Source organism: Anser cygnoides, chromosome 2, assembly GCF_040182565.1.
Source record: "Anser cygnoides isolate HZ-2024a breed goose chromosome 2, Taihu_goose_T2T_genome, whole genome shotgun sequence".
Classification (NCBI taxonomy): Eukaryota; Metazoa; Chordata; class Aves; order Anseriformes; family Anatidae; genus Anser; species Anser cygnoides.
In genome coordinates this window covers 128,801,881-128,821,655 of record NC_089874.1, presented here as the reverse complement: position 1 = coordinate 128,821,655, position 19,775 = coordinate 128,801,881, and the positions used below count along the sequence as shown (strand labels likewise).

Sequence of the window (19,775 nt, the reverse complement as noted above, 5' to 3'; positions counted from 1 at the left end):
TGCTAAAACTTGGTTATTCTGGAGTTTAGGGTTGGAAATCAAACTAGGAGTCGAGCTAGGGAGTTGTGCCAGGCTCTTTATATTTCCTTCTTTATACTTTCTGGACTTTATTTCAGTTAAGTGTTTGTAAGATCAAACTTCCATGCTATCTGTAAATCAAAATGTTATTTGTGGTCTCAAGTTTAGAAAGCCATTTAACTGGTTCTGTGACTAAATCACTGTCATCTCCATCTTGATTTAATCTCTTTCATAATGGCATTAAGAACTGCAGTACAGAGAGGCAGATCTTAAGTCTGCTGCATGAAATGTGCTACTTGTACAGACATGCTGAGTTTTTGCCAGTTAAAAACATGCTTCGCCACCCCTCTGTTTTTTTATGTCTTCTGCAGTCTAATTACATGAGCTAGTAAACTTACATGTGTACATATCTCCAGGTTTACACAGTAAGTGACCAATGGAGAACATAGATAGATCATCCTCAGTGTGTAATCAGCTTAATAGTGAATTTAGAAAGTGCATTCAACATCAAAGATGTAGGGTTACTTAGACCCTACATGCATGATAGTTGTAGTTTAGAAGGAAAACATTATAATGTGTTTGATCAGTGATGAGAAGTAATAGTTAAATATGAATTAATAAAGTTACCTTAAAATAAGTTTTCTGAGGACATCCAAAATAGAGCCAACAAAGGGTGTGTCTAGGGGTGACATGAACGTTCAAGCGTTCATGTCACCTTGTTAATGTTTGGGTGTCTTTTAAGAAGTTTTAGTTCTGCCTTTCCTCAGCAATGTATTTTATTATCAAGTTCTTGTGAAAATAGGAAATTGTATATATTAAAGCACAGGAATGCAAGGGAGGAAGGCAGTGTTACACAATTCTAAATAAAAGATAAATTAACATGTTCAGCCACGTAATTACAAGGGGAAGAGGACCTTGCTCTCTAAGCAGCAAAAACATAATGAAACACTTGTAGCTTTATTTCTTATGTGTAGCTCAGTTATACCCCTTAGTGTGGGTGCTTGACAGCTGTTTACTTTCTTGATTAAAGTCTGACTATAGGGGTGAGCTGGGCTTTTTTTCATCCTCACTAGAAAGAAAGGCAACATCTTTTGAATAGACTACATGAATATGCAGAATATGTCAGGGCATCTGTATTGTTGAGCACATGTTGCAGGATGGGAGAGTCTGAGAATAAAAGACTAGAAAAAACAAAGATAAAAGGGAAAATAAGGGCAAAAGGAAAAATATTAGAGAATATTCTCTGGAAAAGTTAGGAGAGAAGTGTGAAATAAAGCATAGAAGCAAAAATAATTGTTTCCCACAAAAAGTATCACAGAGTCACAGAATTCCCAAGGCTGGAAGGGACATCTAGGGGTGTCTCCCACACGAGCAGGGTCACCCCGAGCTGTGTGTCCAGGAGTGCCCAGCCAACAGAGAAAAGCAACCCCTTTTTTCATGGCTGGGATTTTGTACCAACTGCTCAGCGATCCCATCACAACGCACAAGAAGAAATTTAGGGGCAGATTTTGTTTGGTCCAGCTCTTATTGCGGTCATGATTGCTATGTGTAGCTGAAGGAAAGAGACGCAAACAAATGGGCTAGGTAAATGCAGGTCCAGCAATGTAAAAGTACGAGGTTGGTTTTTTTGTATGATATTACAATACAAGGATGATATATACACTTGCCATAGCAGTTGAGCTTTAGTTATACATGTATATTTCCCTCAGGTGAATATTATTTTGTCTTAGTCAAAACTACTAAAAAAAAGTAGTATGAATAAAACAAGAGTAATTTATTCTAGTACAAAAATATTTGTATAAATATTGATTAAAATTCTAATACACTACACATTTATAATTTTCATAGGTAGACTAGCTAACCCAGATTTTTTTTTATAATACCTCTCTTCAAAGAGTGTTGGCTTAACAAATTCAGGACACTTTATAAGATAAAATTGATCTTGATTGATTTATTGTTTGAAAAAGTTTGGAGATTTTCAAGATTATCTGATGAAAAAATACAAACATGAAACAAACTTCTGTATTAACAACACCTCAAAAGGCAACAAAATATTTGATTAAACACTTTTAAAAATTACATTTTTATTATTTGATGTGGGAAGATGATGTCTAAAGTTTTTCTAAGAGAAAAAAAGTCTTATTTTTAATTTTAACACATAAGGACTATGCACCTATGATAAGTTCCTCACTACAACCTCGTAATTAAGTCAGTGTTTCAATGCATCATATGAAAATAAATCCCAAGTCTCATTAGGGAAGCTGAGCGTAGATGCTTTAAAAGAACATAGCACCATTTAAATCGATGTGTGACTTTGAAAGGGGAGCTTTTGGTAAAGGGATGATGGAAGGAGCATAATCAGAGGTGGTTTGGGGATGGGATGCCAGGTCAGAGTGTCACAGTGACTGTAACCATAAGGTATGAGTACCATGCCAGGTGCGCGTACAGCATACCTTTCCATGGTCATGGTGTCTGGGAGAAGCACTTAGTGGCTCAAAAAAGGCAAATGTTGCCTCCATCTACAAGGAGGAAGATGTAGGGGACTACCAGACAGCCTGACCTTAGTCTGTGGGAGGATTAGGCAGGTGATAGGGGACAGGCAGTAAGCCAAAATCTGCCTGACCAACCCAACTGCTTTCTGTAACAAGAAGGGATGGACATTTTATGTGGAGAAGGGGAGAGCAGGGGATGTCATTTACCTTGGCTTCAGTAAGACTTTTGCCACAATCACTTGCAGACCTTATTTAACGACACTGGAAAGGTAAGAACTAGATGAGAGGAAGATTTGGTGTAAAATTGGCTGGACCCTTAGGCTCAAGGGTTGTGATCCAGTAGCAAATCCAGCTGTTGGCTGGAATCTTGGGGCTGAAACTGTGTGACATCATTGTCAGTGACCTCAGTGATGAGATGAAGTGTACCCATGGCAAGTTTGCAGTTGACGACAGACTGGGGAGGTGTGGTGAGCACACTGGAGGGACATCAGCAGACTGGAGAAAAGGGCTGGCAGGAACTTCTCAAATTCTGACAAATGGTGGTACAGCATCCTCAAACTGGGATGGAGTAAGTGTCCACGTTATGAGCTGGGGGACTGAGTAGGTAGAAAACAGCTTTGCAAAAAGGGATTTGTAGGTGAGCAACAACCCAGCCAACAGTGTGCGATTGCAACAAAGGCCAATGGCCATAATAACAAGAGCAATATTCCCATCCGTGGAGTATGTGTGAGATTGCATCTGGACTACTGCGTCCTCCTTTGAGGTCTTGAGTACATAAAAGGCATTGACATAAAAAGGCAAATCCAGCAAAGTGCTGCCAAGTTGGTGAGGTGGCTGGAGCAAATGGCATGCAAGTAGCAATTGAGAGGGTTGGGTTGTTCGGTCTTATGGAGGGAATGCAGATGGGAATTTTGTTGTTCTCCTCAGTTATCTAATGGGCAGGTATAAAGAAGATGGAGCCTTCTTGGAAGGTCACAGTTGCCTTTTAACTGTGAGAGGTAACAGACACAAGCTGGAAAATACTTGTTAGATATAAAGGAAAAAAACAAAACAAAACAAAAACCAACTACCACCACCAATAACAAAAACAAACAAACAAAAAACCACAGAAACCTCACAAGTGTGGTCAAACACTGGAACAGGTTGCTTAGAGGTGCTGTGCAATCTCCTTCCTTAGAGACAGAAAAACTTGGCTGGATATGACACTGGGAAAGCTGGTATAACTTCAAAATTGGCCCTACGTGGAGCTGAGGGTTCAGCCAAAAGATCTTGACAGGTCCCCCTCACCCTAAAGAGGGTGAAGATCTTATAGCAGATTTACCTGATTTAAAATTTCATTTTAATTTCTTTGTGGATTTGAGTTAGGTATATACAATATTTCTCTCTCTCTATATATATTGATGTCATAAAGACCATATCTAAGTCGTCTTGGGAATGTTAATAAGTGGGGACTCAGTTCTCCATAAAGGTGGGCAGAGTGAATATACAGGGTAAATGCAGCTGCTCATGGAAAAAAAAAATTGTACACCAACAGCTGCTCTACATATAGCCCTGATGTCAGCAGGTGCACATAAACCCCTCTTTGTTACGTGTTAAAGCTGGAGATGGAGCTTTATGAGACAGCAGCCATACCTAAGTGGCTTACCAATTTCATGAGCATTCAACAAATTGTTAATTGCCTTTCACCTGATGGAAGAGTAACTTTCTAGCTTATTTGAAAAGCAGGCAAGAACATTTCTGTGTATGTTAGTTTTACTCACAGTACCCTGGGTGCCAAATTTTGTAGAAATTCACCGGGGGGAAGGAGGGGGGGAATAATTAAAAAAAATGAAAACATATGTTTATTCTGATCAGTGAAACACTACTACACTGAGATTCTCTTTTTTTTTTTTTTCTTATTGATCTGGGGGAAAAAAAAAGTTATGATGAGGGAATTTAAGCAAACTTCACTGAAAATTCAAAGGAATTAAAAGCTTCTGTCTGTGTTAAGTTTCACACCAGGAAAGGTTTGCAGATCACAGTGAATAATCAAGTGACTGTACAATGTGATGCTGTGAACAAAATAGCCAGCAAGGTTAGAAGTCTAAGTGGGAGGAGGATGAACATGGGAGGATGACAGAATGCATATATTGCTCTTGTTTAAAACTGGAGAAGCTTCTTGTGAAAAGCGAAACCCATCTCCACTCAGCTTAATGCAGCACTGGTGCAATACATTGGAGGAGATTCAAAGAAGAGCCATAAAGCTGAATAAAATCCAGCACTGAATTGTGTTTAGTGAATCCATTTCCCTCTGGAAGATGACGCTTTCCCTTTAAAGAACAGCAATTAGGAATAACATAATTCCTGGCCTTTGCACACAGTGATATTTGTGACCAGGGTTTTGTATTCTGGCCTTAGATGACAAAACGTGTTTGCTCATGAGTTAGCAGCTTATAACAAATTTCAGAGGATCTGAACATGTGTGTATGTAGTTAAATCCCCTCTCTCACCCAGTTTGACAAGGACTCTTAGCTGCTTCAGACTCAGGGGTTTTCTCAATGCTGAGCCCATAAACTTTGCGGTAGGTGGGCAATCTGTTGTGATTGTATCGCAGCAAGGTAAAAGGCCTCCCTTGCTCTTCCTGGTGGATTCAGGTAATAATTTAATGAGGACTTTTGGTTACGTTGAAGGATGTGTGGGGTTGGGAAAAATTAAAATAAAAAAAAATTAAAAAAAAAATTAAAATTACCTGCGCAATTCTAAATTGGACTGCTTATGGTCATAGTATCAAAGACACTATTTTTTTCCCAGCGGACCACTGCTTCATTTCGCATAGGGGAATGAATGAATCATGACCGTGAGGTAAATGAGATTATTGCCTGTATAACAGTGAGCTTATTTGCTACAGAAATTTGCACAGATATAACAAATGAGACCAGAGGAAAAGCTCTGTCTCTTTGCCGCAGGTTTTCTTCCACATACAAGCTGCTCTCATTTGCCATGTTATTTCAAGGTAATATTCTGACTTCTCTGCACTTCAGCCAGAACAGCCCTTCGATCTCTTTGCTGCCTGCCTGTCTACGGGCACGGTGGAAGAGCTTTCTGCAAACACAAGAGTTTCTCTGCCTGAGCACGACTGATGGGCAGGGACATTCCCAAGGGTTGTCCTCTCCAGCTGCAGCAGCCCAGCACTGGAGCATGCCCACTTGGGGTGATGCCAAAAGCACTCCCCTAAGAGGGTGGCATTTAGGGTAGGTAGGATCTCTCATTAATTTAGCAGCAAAGCTAAGCATATGTGAATTATCCCCTCCATCCCCCCAGCTTTCTAATGACTAAATTCAAGCAGACTTCTGATGGCCATCCCCACCATACCCAAGTTCATTCTCCAGAAAAGGAAAATATTAGAAGTTTTCAGTGGACTGAGGAGACGAGCAGGGCAGAAGGTTTGCCTTAAATTTGTTTTGAGACACAGCTGAACTATTGTTACTAAATGAAAGAAAAAAAGCAAAACAAACAAACACAAAAATGAGTCAGACGAGCATAGGGAAACATACGCAGCACAGGTACTACAGCAAAATGTAACCACCTGAAAAACAAGGATTATGATAAAAAAAAGTATCAGAATATCTGCTGAGTTAGCCATACTATCAGTAACAATGTATAATGCCTGGATAACTGCAGAAAAACTTAGGGCTACATATTCATGTGAGAAAACATTAGAAATAACAATTGTTAGAGCCTGCAGAGAATAACTCGCCATTAGTGATACTTGTGAAAACGTAAGGCTGATCTTCTAAGATAGGATTTCTGCATAACGGCTTAGCCTGCAGAACTAAAGGGCAATGTTTAACAGCCATCCTTCGGCCCTCAATAATTTTTAACTCGCATCTCCCCATCCTGCGAGAGTCGGTGCTGCTGCGCGGTTGCGCGGCGGTGCCACAATTTGCACGCAACGTGTTTTCCTTTTTTTTTTTTTTATTTTTATTTTTATTTTGTTTGGGGGAGTGGGGGGGAAATAAGACCGCCCCCTTCTTTTTGGTGAAGATGGGCCCCTAAAAGGGAAGCGCCCCAGTCCCGCAGCGGGCTGCATTTAAAGACTCGCCCTGTGAGGGCGAAGGACTTTTTTTTTTTTTTTTTTTCCTCCTCTTTTCCTTTCTTCCCCCCTCCCTCCCCTTTTTCCCCTTCCCCCCCCCCCCCCCCGGTGGGTGCAGGGCTGGGGGGAGCGGGGCTGCCATTGTCCCCGGGGGCGGGCAGCGGGACAGCCCCGCGGCCCGGGGGGACATCGGCCGGGGGTGGCGGCGCCTCGGTGCCGCCCGGCCCGGCCCGGCCCGGCTCGGCTCGGCTCGGCCTCCCCCAGCTCGGGGCCCGGCCGCTGCCGCCGTGCCCGGGGGCAGGGGGGGGGAGTGCCTTGTGCCTCCCCCCGCCTCCTCCCCGTCCAGCCCTCCTCTGGGTAGAAGGGGAGGAGGAGGAGGAGGAGGGCGAGTGGTGGGAGGGTCTCTGCATTGAAATAAACAAGCAGGCAGTTATTAAAACGGGAACATGGCGGCCGCAGCCCCAGCTTCAGCTTCGGCTTACAAAGCGAAGGTCAGCGCCGCCGGCGGCCGCGGGGGACGCCGCTGACCCCGGTACCGGCTCCCGCACGCCCCCCTCGGCCCCGGCTCGGCAGGGGGGGGTGTGCCCCGGCCCCCCCCCACGCCTCCCCGACGGGCACCGGGGGCCGCCCGGGGCCGCGGAGGGACGGCGGTGGCGGGCGGCTTCCCCCGCGCTGACGCCGGCCGAGGGGAGCGGGGGGGTTATGGGGGGGGGGAACCGGGCGGGGGTCGCGGCCCCCTCGGCGGGGAGGTGAAGGGGAAGAGGGGCTGCGGGGCCGCCCCTCGCGGGGGCATCGCGCGCGCACACCCCCTTTTTTTAGGGGGGGGAGGTAGTGCCCCGGGACGCCCCCCCCCCCCCGTTGTGGGGGGGGTCGAGGGGTGCTTGCACCGCACCCTGCCGCCGCCGGGCCGGGGGGGGTCGCTTCGCTGCGGCCAGGCCGGCCGGAGGTGGGGAGCCGCCTCTCCGCGGCTGCCGGGGGGAGAAAGTGGGGGGAAGGCAGGGGGCGCCGCGGGGGGGCGCGGGCATCCGCCGGCGGAGGGCATGGGGCAGAGCGGGGCGAGGGGGGGGATTTCAGAGGGGTGTTGAGGATCCCCCCCACACACGGGAAACTTGCAGGGAGGGTCTCTCCGTCCCCGCTGACAAAAGGGCTGATTTGGGGAGCAGGGCGGTGTTCGCCCCCTCCCCTTCCCCCGGCTGACAACGGCTCGGGGCCGAGCCGGCCGCCCCCTTCCCTTTTCCCTTCCCCATCCCGGCTGGGCTCTGCTCGGCTCCTCCAGGTGCCCTCTGCCCTTCCCGGTGGGCCGGGGAGCTCGGGGGGAAGGAGGGGGCAAAGCGGGCAACTTCTGCGAACTTTCTGCGCGGGGGCTGCGCCTGCGTGTGCGCGCCGGGCCGGGCCGGGCCGAGCCGAACCGGGGCCGGGCCGGGCCGAGCCGAGCCGCGGAGGCTCCGCGTTCGCGCAGCCCCGGGGCGGCCGCCGCCTCCCGGGAGGGGTGGGTGGGGTGGGGGCCCGGCCGCCGCAGTGCCGTGTGGCTGCGTGTGTGCGCGGGGCGGGGAGGACGAGGAGGAGGAGGAGGAGGAGGGATGGCAGCCGGCTGGGCGCGGGGTCCCCGTGCGGGCGGGGCGGGCGGCGCCGCGCTCACCGCGGGGCTGCAAGGACGGGGGGGCCGCGGCGGTGGTGGCAGCGCCGGGAGCGGGGCCCCACGCTTTTGGGGCGGGGGGGGAGGGGGGGGGAGAGGTGCCCCAAGCCCTCCTCCCCCCGCGCAGCGCGGTTGTTGCGCCCCTCCCCGCGCCGCGGGGGCGCTGCGGGCCCCCCGCTGCCGCCGCGCTCCTCGGGGGCCGCCGGGCGCGGAGTAACCGCGGAGTAACCGCGGTGTAACCGGAGCCGCGGGGTCCGAGCTGGTCTCACCCTCGCTACTCGCCTCCGAAGTGCGTGTGTGCAGCCCGCTGTCTGAACGCACTTGTAATTTAGCCAGGAAACAGCCTCCTTGTGAAGGGAGGCCGGCTTGCTTGTTGGGCAATAATCGATTGCTGGGTTTTCTTCGTATGCTTGTATTTTATTTCGGGGTAGTCGGTTCGGTTGTAAAGCCTATTCACCTGCTTCCTGCAATATTTTTAGGCTGTTTAAGAATAGTTTGAGCTCAGCGTATTGTGTCTGCCTATGACAGTTACGGCAAAGCTCTATTGCCACTGTAAATAAGTAGGCAGTTTAAGGCTGCCACTCTTTTTACTTAAAGCATTTTTTTTTTGGTTGTTGTTCTTACTTCGCTGCCATTGTGGCTGACGGCAGTCATTTGTTTTCATCCCGTTGGGTTTTTATGTGCTGAAGTATGAAATCAACTCTGGCCGGTTAATTTCCTCGCTTCTTACAACCTGATAGTGGCGTTGGGCCACCTGGTGGGCTCCTCTCGTGGGGGATCCCTCCAAGAGGCCGCCTGGGCAGGGGGAGCTGCTGATCCACTGTGCTGGGCGCTCGCAGAGAAATGGCAGCGTTGGGTGCCCTCGAGAACCTCATACTGAAGCTGTTATTCCCCAAAGCGACGTTCTTGTTCCCTTATGAACAGTGTAAGACCCCTGTGAATGAAAACTGGCCGTTTTTACCACAGATTGTGTAGGTCCTGCACCTCCTACGTAGTTTTCAGAACATTTGCTTGTTGACGTCAGCAGTGGTGTCATAAATAGGGTACATCAGGCTCATGCAAATTTGCGCATACATGTGTTTGCAGGCACGTGTGGACACCCATGAATTTGTGTTCCTTACTTTGACGTTTCTAATATAGCCCTCAAGTAGCTGTATTACACTGTAACACAGAAGTTGGCTGCAGTCTGTCATGGGAGATAAAGATGTAAATTTGCCCCCCTGCCCTCCCTAGGTTATTCCCCAAGTTTACAAGAGGTGCTGTGGTAAGCTTAATGTCCATTTGTGATCCGGGGTCTTGAGCAAAATACTCAGTCATGGAATCAACCCTCAGAAATATTCAGAACAGCTTTAAAAAGAATGGTTGATCTTAAATGTCATACAAATATTTGAAGAATCATGTAATTTTCAGTATGTTTGTATCTCATTTTGGTGAGCATTATGTAATAAATGCCTGACAAAGGTGGTGTAATTATGTCTTTCTTTTTTCAGCCGGCAAGTTCTTTTATTTCACGTAAAAGCTGAAGGTTTCTCAACTTCATATTTTCTCAAGCTTGTGGTCTTTACTAGCAAAAGGATCCATATACTACACTGATACTTCATGAGTATCTCTGTAGTTTCTGAAGATGCTTTTTTTGCAAGATGTGTAGCTCTTCTTGTGTTCCTCTTTGTGTGTCCTGGTGGTGTCAGTGCTATATTCGAAACTCAAGACATTTGAGGAAGGAATACATTATTCCTATCAAGAATGATACTGTTGGAATAAGACAGTTCAGTTTTAAGTTCTTAAACCATAGCTACATAATTTGAGAGTGAAAATGTTCAAAGATCGTTCCCCTTGGACAAAAATGGGAAAGTATTAGGGATTTGTTCACGTAGGAAGTAGCGTATTGTATTAAACTGAAGCCATGAAGTCAAGATTAATTATTTAGGAATATTTGTGTTTTTATAATCCTTTAGGATGCAGCTTGCTCACTGTAAGTCTGCAAGACTCTGTCATGAGAATGAAAGTGTTGACACTTCCCTCCATCGCTGAAAGAGAGTAAGAGCTAGTCCATCTGCAGAGAGCACAGGTTTTTCAGCAGGAAGAACAAAGTCATTGGGAAAGACAGCTGCTGCTACAATGCACACAGTCTTCTGGTCTTTCCCTTTGTTGCTGATGTCACTGTCTTATTGGCAAAATCTGGGGCTCAGCGTTGAGCCTGAGTTTTGGTAGCACCTGAAATGAGAATTGTGGAAATTGCAGAGGCTTGTGAGACTTAAAGCCTTGAGGATGCTGTCAGCTCATTGAAGAGAAAAAGCTGAGCGTGAGACTGGTGCCAAATTCAAGTATAAATGTAACTCTCTTTGTCTGCTCAGTACTAATTGTGCGCTGAAGAAAGGCAATACTGAGCTAATGCTGTTTCTGCCAAATTCATTTTTTGTATGTTTGCTGTGCTTAGCCTCTCTAAACAATGCAATTTGTATTCAAGTACGTATAAAGTATTTAACAAATTCCACACGTTTTCTTTAGAATTCTTACCTACATTAAAACGTTCGGTATTCATTTATTTCTGTGTTTGGCTTCTGGCTTCTGAGGCCAAAGGTGAGATGTGTTGTTACACGGTATATACCCTTGTGTGTGACTTAGCATTTTAAACTAAGGACAGAGTAATGTTGATATTTACTTTTGTAGAAGGTGTATTACAGCATCCATTCATGCACTCGTTTTCTACTGTTAGCTAATTTAGTTACAGATGGCTACTCTGGCAGGATCCCTTATTTTTATTTTTAAATAAGGTGAAGTTCAGTGCACTACTTTATTTGTGTTAGTTGTTAAAACATTCTCATGCTCCTGGTGGCAGATAAAGACAAATCTGTCAATGTAATGCTGAGAGCAAGGGAGGCGGAGAGGGAGAAACAGGGAGGGACTGGGGGGGGGGGGGGGGAACCCTCCTGAGCATATGGAGACATCCAGAAAAAGATGTGCATCGTCAGCTGTGATTCCATTGTGTGCTTGCAGACAAGAGCTGAGCTTTTCTTCTCCTGGGAATTTAAACCTTACAGAAGTATTCTTTGACTTTTACCCGTCAGGGTAATCGAGCTTAGATAACGTGCGCTTCACATGTTTATTATAGATAGTATTTTGATAATATTTGTAAGATTTCAGGGGAAACGTGAAACATAAGGAATCCTGCTCTGTGTTGGAGTTGCAGTTTGAGCAGGCGTGCATATAGGTGAAATGGTAACTTTGAGTAGTAAGAATAATTTGTAATGTTACATCAGTGGTTACATATTACTAAAGCAGCTTACCAGTTCTGAGGCTAATAGTTTGTCAGCAGTATTTGCATTATGCAAACACTCCCTATTTTTAATGATTCAATAGCTTAGCCTCTTCAAAATATACCAAGTAGAAATGGGACATGGAAAATGACAGCTTGCATAGTTTAATCAATTTAGGGTGCAGCATTTAATAAAATAAAAAATCCAAGCTAAAACAAACAAACAAAAAACAACACCACAAATCATCATGGTGTATTTTTAAATAAGGGCTTAAGCAAACAAACAAAAAAATCCCAAACAAAACAATTTTGTCAGTGTAGTGATGTGAGTATTCAGAAATAGTATTAACATTAATTTACATAATGAAAAAAACTGAGTGGAAGAAATTCATTTTCTTCTGCTCAGTCCTACATTTACTTATTACCTAGAACAGTGTTTCCTTTCCTGAGCATTTAGAATACTTCTGCTGCTTTATAAAATTACTTGGGGTTGATGAATAGCTCAAAAAATACATCTTGAATGTGGTGGATTCACTGCATTACATTTTGTTAATATTTATGATTTTTCAATCTTGTTCTATGGAAATAAGATGTTATTCAAGTTAAGTGTAATAGAAATTTTACTTAGTTTTATGGAAATAATACAGGCACGATTCCTATGGAAAGTGTATGGTCACTGGGGTGCTTGGCTTTTTGAAGTTTGAAATTAGTTCATTAATTTAAATGTCTAAAGCTATACAACAACACATTAACAATACACTTTTTTTTTTCTTCTGCAGCTGCATCATTATACCATTTGAAGTCTTGCATTTCCTTAAATGGCTTCCATAACAATCTCCCATTAATACAGTTACTGGCATATATTATTCTTTCTTTGCTCTCATTTTCACAGCTATAACTGATAGTAAATCTCACTCTTTCTGTGAGTGTGCTCTGATTAGAGTTTTCAGGAGCCTTTTTGTAATATGCTTCTGCTTTTTGCAGGTAACATGCAGCGCCCTCTCTGCAAATCCTAATTACATTTTTTTCTTTTTTAACTTGAAGTTACTCCTTGTTTAGAAAGGATAACGTAACATGGGCTATTTTAGCAAAATATATGGAAACTATTAATGTATTAATGAAAGGGCAGGGAGTTTAGGCGACAAATTAAAGACATCTACTGAAAATGTTAATTTATCCATAAATCTCAGGTAGTACAGGTCACGTGAGCTTCTACGGGGGGGGGATCCTTGGATATAGTGAGATCATATATCTGATGTAGTGATGACTGAGTGTTGCTATTTTGATGCTTTTTTAGTGAGCTATGTAAGACATATTGTTGCTCTTTGGTAGGATTTATAGTGGACATATCACAATTGGCTGCTTTATTGGCTGCCTCAGTGGAAAAGTCTGGGATTGAAGAATGGGGATGGAAAGTGAAATAACATTTTACTTGTTAGGTCAGGAATATTATGGAATCTTATTCTGTCCATGTGGTAATTCATCTGTGTGTGAACAGATTTAGTTTTTCATCGCTGTCAGTATTGATCTCTAACGAGCCTTACAAATGGATTTTGAAGAAAATTACTCCAATTAAAAACAATGTAGTTTGTCACTTATTTGTACCTCACAGATTATGTAGGAAGTACTAAATTGCATTTAAAAAGAAAACTTTATGAGGGAGGAGGAAGTTCTGCCTATGAATAAATTTGATAGTATATACTGAAACTTTTATTACAGCTAGTTTATGAACTTACAAATTCATCACACCTGTGTGACAGAATCAAATTTAAAAATAAATAAAGTTAAGGTCATATGCTTTTCGTACCTGTGCAAATGAGAGTTCAGACATCACCTGGTTTACACTGGCGATTACTTTCCATCACAGTCCTTCCATCCTGTTTTGAGTTTGCCAGGTAGCTCTTTGGTTTCCATCCTTTAGTGTTTCTACAGTAATGTCAGGGCTTGCAGACCAACCACTGAGGTTATTCCCAGAAATAAATGCAATTATCTTCAACTAATTTCACTTGCGGCCCTTATACAAATTTGTACCTTGGTCTCCAGAGATACGAGTGATGTCCTCTTCCTTTCCTATCAATTTCTTAGAACAGTTTCATAGAGTAGGAAGATTGTGAGCTTATACAGGTGAATACATTATTTACTTTACCTAATTTCAGTTGCAGTTTCAAGGAGAATTCTTAAAAAAAAGAATATGAAGACTTGACTTGAAGAAGAAGTAATCAGAATTTAAAACCAGGATTATGTGATTTCGTTTTAGTAGGACTAGGATACTTGTTGCCTTTATTTTATTTATTTTTTTCGTAAGTCAACCTGTTGATACTTTACTGGCTCTAAAATGCAGCTCTAATAACATAGTTTAAAGCTTTTTTTTTGTTTTTTAAGGATCACAGCTTACTTTGATACAAAGATACTGCATTTCTAGTGAGGCCTCAGAATGTTTTCTTGCTATGGTTTTTCATGAAAATGTTAACTGACAATGACGTCACTTTAAAGACCGTTTCTTAACATAAGAGTGAGGGAATCTGAAGATTGTATGTATGTGATCAAAAAATACATTCACTAGGCTTGCATGTATTAAATAAAGGTCTATTCTACATATGTCTGAAAGTGGTTGTCTTGCACTCCCTTCTTTTTAGCTAAACTGTAGTTTGTAGCGTTGATATTTTGTTCTCTTCACAACTTAGAGTCTTTATGGGGCAAGGAGTTAACATATCTTACACTGCTACAGGTAGCTGGAATGCAGATGTCCATTTGCACTGTAGAAGAAAGAAATTATTGTGAATGAATGGAAAATAAACATGCGAAGTGTCTTGAAGTCAGGATGTTATTTTGGGCCCTATCAGTTGCACTTAGTTATTATGTTTGCCTTTTAAAAGTTTTCTTTTACTCTTCAGTCTATGGAAGATTGAACGGTGGCGCTGGAAAGCTAGAAGTGTGAAGAATAGAAACTATAATATTCCATTTTTATATCATAGCTAATGCTTATAATTTGTACACATTTTAAGGCAGAGGCTCTTTCATCATGTAGGTCTTTGTTTGAGGCCTATATGCAGGCCTTTGAGCACCACTGTTAAAAGTATATTACTGTGAAAGCTGGCTTTGTGCAAGGGTGGTTTCTCTTCGGTTTTCAGGGGCATCGCAAGAACCTTCTGATTCTTGTGGGTATGATTTGCGTGGAATAGGTACTAGCAGTGCCTTGTTCCAGTGTTGCTTTTACTTTGTATTTCAGAAAGGGCTTTGAGAAAGGAAAATAAGGACTAATAGATAACTTCAGTGTGCAGTGTTCATCACTTTTCCTTACTGATAATCCAGTTTAATTAGAAGTATAAATCTGGAATATACCATGTGTTTGGGTACATCAAGCTTATCACTGGTTTATGTACAATTTAAGACTTTTACTTAAAAAGAAACACTTTGTTAGCAGTTTTTTGAAGATAGTATTTAACCTATGAAACTATCATGTATTGTCTTGGTTTTCAGACAGCCCTATCGTTATCATTTAAAATGTTATACAGATAGAAAAAAATGAAAATGGCAAGTTTTGCTGATCTTTCATCATTGTGGCACTGTGCCCAGTGAGCTGTAGAGTAGCCATTGGGAATCGCGTTACTCATGTGCAGACACTGAGCAGTGATATTGGAAGGCCACATAGATCAGGAGGTGAGGACCCCAAAATAAATTAGCAGGAGGAACACACCAGCCGTGCTTGTTGAGACAAGATGGTACTTGAGTGGTGCCCATTCTCCTTTGCTGGTGTGCAGCAGTTGAAAAGACGGGCATGATGAGGAGGATTCAGCCCTTCTAGAGTTGGGAGATGAATGGAAAACAATTCTGTCTACACAGATATTCTTGTTGTTATTGCAATCCTATGGCAAAGGGCCATCCCACCATGGCTGGGGCTGAAGCCCTCACTCTCTGCCTTTGGCCCAAAGGGCACCCAGTGGCTATGCCTCATCATCTGCTTGGGCAGTGGCTTCTCCTTACTGAATCCCTCTGAACTGCAGGTGTCTGGCAGAAATTGTAATTCCTGCTAAAATGCTAAATGATCTGGTGTTTTACTTTATAATTTCACTCCAAGACATGACCGTGTTTTGCATGAATGAGGGCCAACTCCAAGGCCAAAATTAAAATTAATTAAAAAAAAAAAAAAGTGGTTTGTAGACCTTGTATAATTCTTAGGTATTCCTGAGAGAGTAATGTTTTCAGATCTTCTGTGTATGTATTTTATACAAAAATACTTTTTTTATTAGTGGGTCCTCTGAATAGTCTGTTACTGTAGTGATATCCTGCCTGAACTAGAAAAAAATCAGCAGATCTTATTTGAAGTTTTCTTGTGAGATGGTGATATTGACAGAAATCATATAGTTGTCTAGAAATCCCACTTTTCTCAAGGTGTAATTAGTGCTTTTTGTTGATGACACGTAGCTTATCTTCCATTATCTTTATGTTCTGCCCTTTTGTTAGTCAGAAAGAGAAATTAGAGAACTTTTTGGTAGCTTGCTTGGATACATTTGACATAAAGTACTTGTCTGACTTAAAAACAAAAGTCCAGGTATAATATTTTTGTGGACAGTGTCATTTTAATATTGCCCACCTCCTCTTCTTTCTTGAAGAAATGCACGTTACTTTGTGATGCTTGTCTTCTGCTCTTCTGGCATCTTAAGTTCGGTACTAATGAAGAGAGATTTGTTGTTGTTTGTTGGTTGTCCACAGATACTCATCATTCAAGTCAGAGGTCTTGTAAGTGGAGATTCAGAGAAGAAACATGCTTCTACACATACAATTTTTAAAAATGTTTGAGAAGCATTTTATAAAAACATCAGTTTCTCCTTTTTAGAGATTTGAAACTCATAAGTTACAAAGTCAGCCAGCCAAGCAGTCAACCAAAAAAGGAACCAACCACTTTCACAGAGAGTTCCCACAGATTCTTTTGTGAAAACAAGGACTATATACCATGTAAATTAATTTAAACATCTTAGTTGCTATCACTGCAAATTTGCAGGAGGTAGCAGGTAAAGAGGAAGCTGTGTGCCTGGAGTGATTGTGTAACTAGAAGGAGATTGTTGTTATGTCTGGAAAAAGAGATAATGTTCTGCAACATACATAATGTTTCCCTCACGATGTTATGCTTAAAAGTGAGATGTGCTAACCATTATATTTTCATTTTTCTTTGCCTGTCTAAAAACAAAAAAAACCTAATATTTTTCTCAATTTTGTTCACAGCGTACTTGAGATACATCTGAGTGTTGGGGTCCCTCACGCACACAGCATCTAGAACTCCCTGCCTGCCTCGCTGAGTCTCGGTGAGTTCTCCGTCATGTTTAATTAGACCGCCTTACAGTTTTATCTCCGTTGCTGAGGAATTTGATGTGAGACATCTTAAAGTGATTGTGTGGATACAGCAGAACAAACCCTGGTTTTAAGTAATGTGTGATGTTACAGTCAGGAAATATGAACATTTTAGAGACTTTCAACAATTATGCTCAAACTGGTTATGAAAGCAGGGAGCTTGCTTTAGCTCCAGGACCAGGAATGGGACTCTGTTCTGCGAAGGCTGAAGGGGAAAATGTGATGCTTCTGCACATGAAGTTTGTTTGATACTTCATCCTTTTACTAAGGAACTGGTGTTTTTCCAATGTGCTGATTATGGTCTGTCTTTCTGTGAAGGTTGAGTATGAAGTAATACAAGCTTTTCCGTCCAACTATCTGCACTAATAAATTACTTAAATTGAGGGCTGAAATAGGTATAATGACACTGATGACTTAAACTGCTTGTTGCTCAAGAATTACTGTCTGATGGCTCCATCAGGCAGTGCTGTGCCTGTTTAACTCTGCTCACAAGAAGGGATAATACCACTGAGAATTAGAAAACAGGACCCCTGTGGATTGTTTAAATGCAGACTAATAATAGTTTGGTAGTGCAGTGAAAGAAAGTAGAATATAAATGCTGTGTTTTTATTTTAGGTATGTTTAATATATCAATATACTCACTTGGTATAAATCTTTTACAAATACGCATTTGAGATTTTATGTGAGAACCTTTTCAGGGTACTCATGAATAAATGTTGTCTTTTAGCACATAGAGTGACTTATTAAGGTCAGAAATATGTATTTTTGAGGCTTGCACACTAAATATAGAGGTGGGGAATGAGCCAACTAAGAAGGGTTTGGGTTTTTTTGGGCATAGCTGTTTATACAATGCCAGCCATTTACGGGTAAAATTATGTATGTCTACATCAAGTATCATTTCCTCTTTCGTTAATTACATTGAGATTTTTTTTCTTGCAAAGTAACAATGCTTTTCTTTAAACTGAAATGAGATTTAAGAAGCTTTTCAGTGCTTCTGTTTTTCTGCCTTTTTCCTTGGCTGTTCTAATAATAAAAATTTGCAGTTCATTGCATTCAATAGACTTCATAATACTGGTTGAATAGTTTGTTTATATATTAACTTGAAAATGTTGTGCCATGTAGATGTTATTTATTACTTAGTTACACTTATTGCTTACACTATATTTATTTACACTACTTACTTGAGATGCACAATGATCACAATGTGTACATGCAGGTTTTCTCAATAATAAGCTATTTTTGTGACCATTTAAATTAATTTCTTAAAAAGAAGAAAGTAAGAATCTCAAAATATGTTGTTGATTTTTTCTTTTTCTATTGAATAAAAGACTCATAATAGAATGAGTTAGGTATGAATAATAAAGAAAGAAAAATGTCACTGCCAAAATTCCCCATAGAGAACATGAAATTTTGTTGTCAAATTGATAGCATGTTTGTTTTCATTTCAGTTGTCTTGATTGCAATTTTCTATCAAACAGAGAATGCATTAGGTTAAGACTGAAAAAGGTAAATATTCAAATAAAAAGCAATTTACATATAATTGCCTTTTTTCCTAATTAATTACCGTGAGTGGGGAAAAAAAAACTTTCTTTTGCTCAGTGCTGCTAAATTCTGCACCAAAATTCCAAATTCATTTAGTTGATACAGTGACAGAAAGTAATATGGTACTTTTGCAGATACTAAATAAAACATAGTTGCTGTGTATGAAAAGCTCAAAGCTTTTAATATGAGCAACTAAGAGATAAATATTTGTATGTGAAGCCTGTGGTTATAACAGTGAGGAAGAAAACAGTGTTAAAAAAAAAAAAAAAGTTCCATGAAAGGATTTGAAGCCAAGGATGAACCTGGAAATAGAGAGGCAGCTCTCCAAAAATAATATCCTAATGTTCTAAAATGGATAGTTACCCACGTGTTCACACGATAGTTAAGGGAAAGAGAATTGCATAAGATATGGAGTATCTTCAAACTTTGGTTCCTTTGAGTCCTCAGAAGTGTTAACATTGACTTCTGAATTCCTGGGATCTCAGTCCTATTTTTTGATTTATTCAGAGTTTCACATTCTCCGGTGCAATATCAGAGAGAAATTATATTAATTTATATTAACTATTAATGTCTGAACTTAGAAAATGTTTACAAGTATCTTAAGTGTGGGAGACAGAGGGATTTGGCCAACCTCTTTTCAGTGGTTTGTGGGGACAGGACAAGGGGCAATGGCCACAAAATGGAGCACAGGCAGTTCCGCACCAACATGTGAAAGAAATTCTTCATGGCGACGGAGCACTGGAACAGGCTGCCCAGGGAGGTTGTGGAGTCTCCTTCTCTGGAGATATTTAAGGCCCGTCTGGGTGCCTACCTGGGCAGCCTGCTCTAGGGAACCTGCTTTGGCAGGAGGGTTGGACTCGATCTATTGAGGTCCCTTCCAACCCCTACAACTCTGTGATTCTGTGAAAAGATATACCAGCTGGAATCTCCTGAGAAATTCTGTCCTCAGCTTTTGATATGAGCTGCCTGTGGAATAAATGTTGTGTTTGACTGTGTGTTGTGGGACTGTAACACGATTGCGTGCATTCAGCCTCTCTGCCACTGCAGTAAGCTTTGCATCAAGTGAAACTACTGCTTAATACTGGATGGATATATTCTGAATATAATGTAGCGCATAAGAGTTTGAGTCCTGGACTGGTTCAACAGCTTTAGAGTATATATACATAAGCATGTAGAAATAATGTAAATGCTAGAATTTGTGACTACACCCTTGGAAATCTGGTGGTTAGGGTCATACAAGATAGCTGCTGTGCCCTACCAGAAGGGTGTGCAGTTAGAGACAGTCAGACTTTAGTTTTTAAACAAACCACCCAGATAAAAATACTAACCTTAGTTCCTAATTTAAAGGTTTTCTGACAGAAAACGTCTTCTGTCTCTTTCTCCTTTTCTTTCTGCTTGAAATGGTTTCTT

General features: G+C 42.0%; 1 protein-coding gene across 7 annotated transcripts in view; it reads left to right on the top strand.

Annotated features, from left to right (window-relative positions):
* Nucleotides 1-2,939: 2,939 nt before the first annotated feature.
* NCOA2 (nuclear receptor coactivator 2) overlaps nt 2,940-19,775 on the top strand; it is a 202,746-nt gene continuing 185,910 nt past the window's right edge. For 3 of the 7 annotated variants that reach the window (XM_048077045.2, XM_048077042.2, XM_048077044.2), the window contains exons 1-2: nt 6,918-7,073; nt 16,698-16,777. The gene's annotated coding sequence lies outside the window, so the exon portion shown is untranslated. Of the gene's footprint in view, nt 3,079-6,917; nt 7,115-8,377; nt 9,483-16,697; nt 16,778-19,775 lie in introns of those variants that run through there. The other 4 variants (XM_013172477.3, XM_066993074.1, XM_048077043.2 and 1 more) reach the window with 4 other exon arrangements.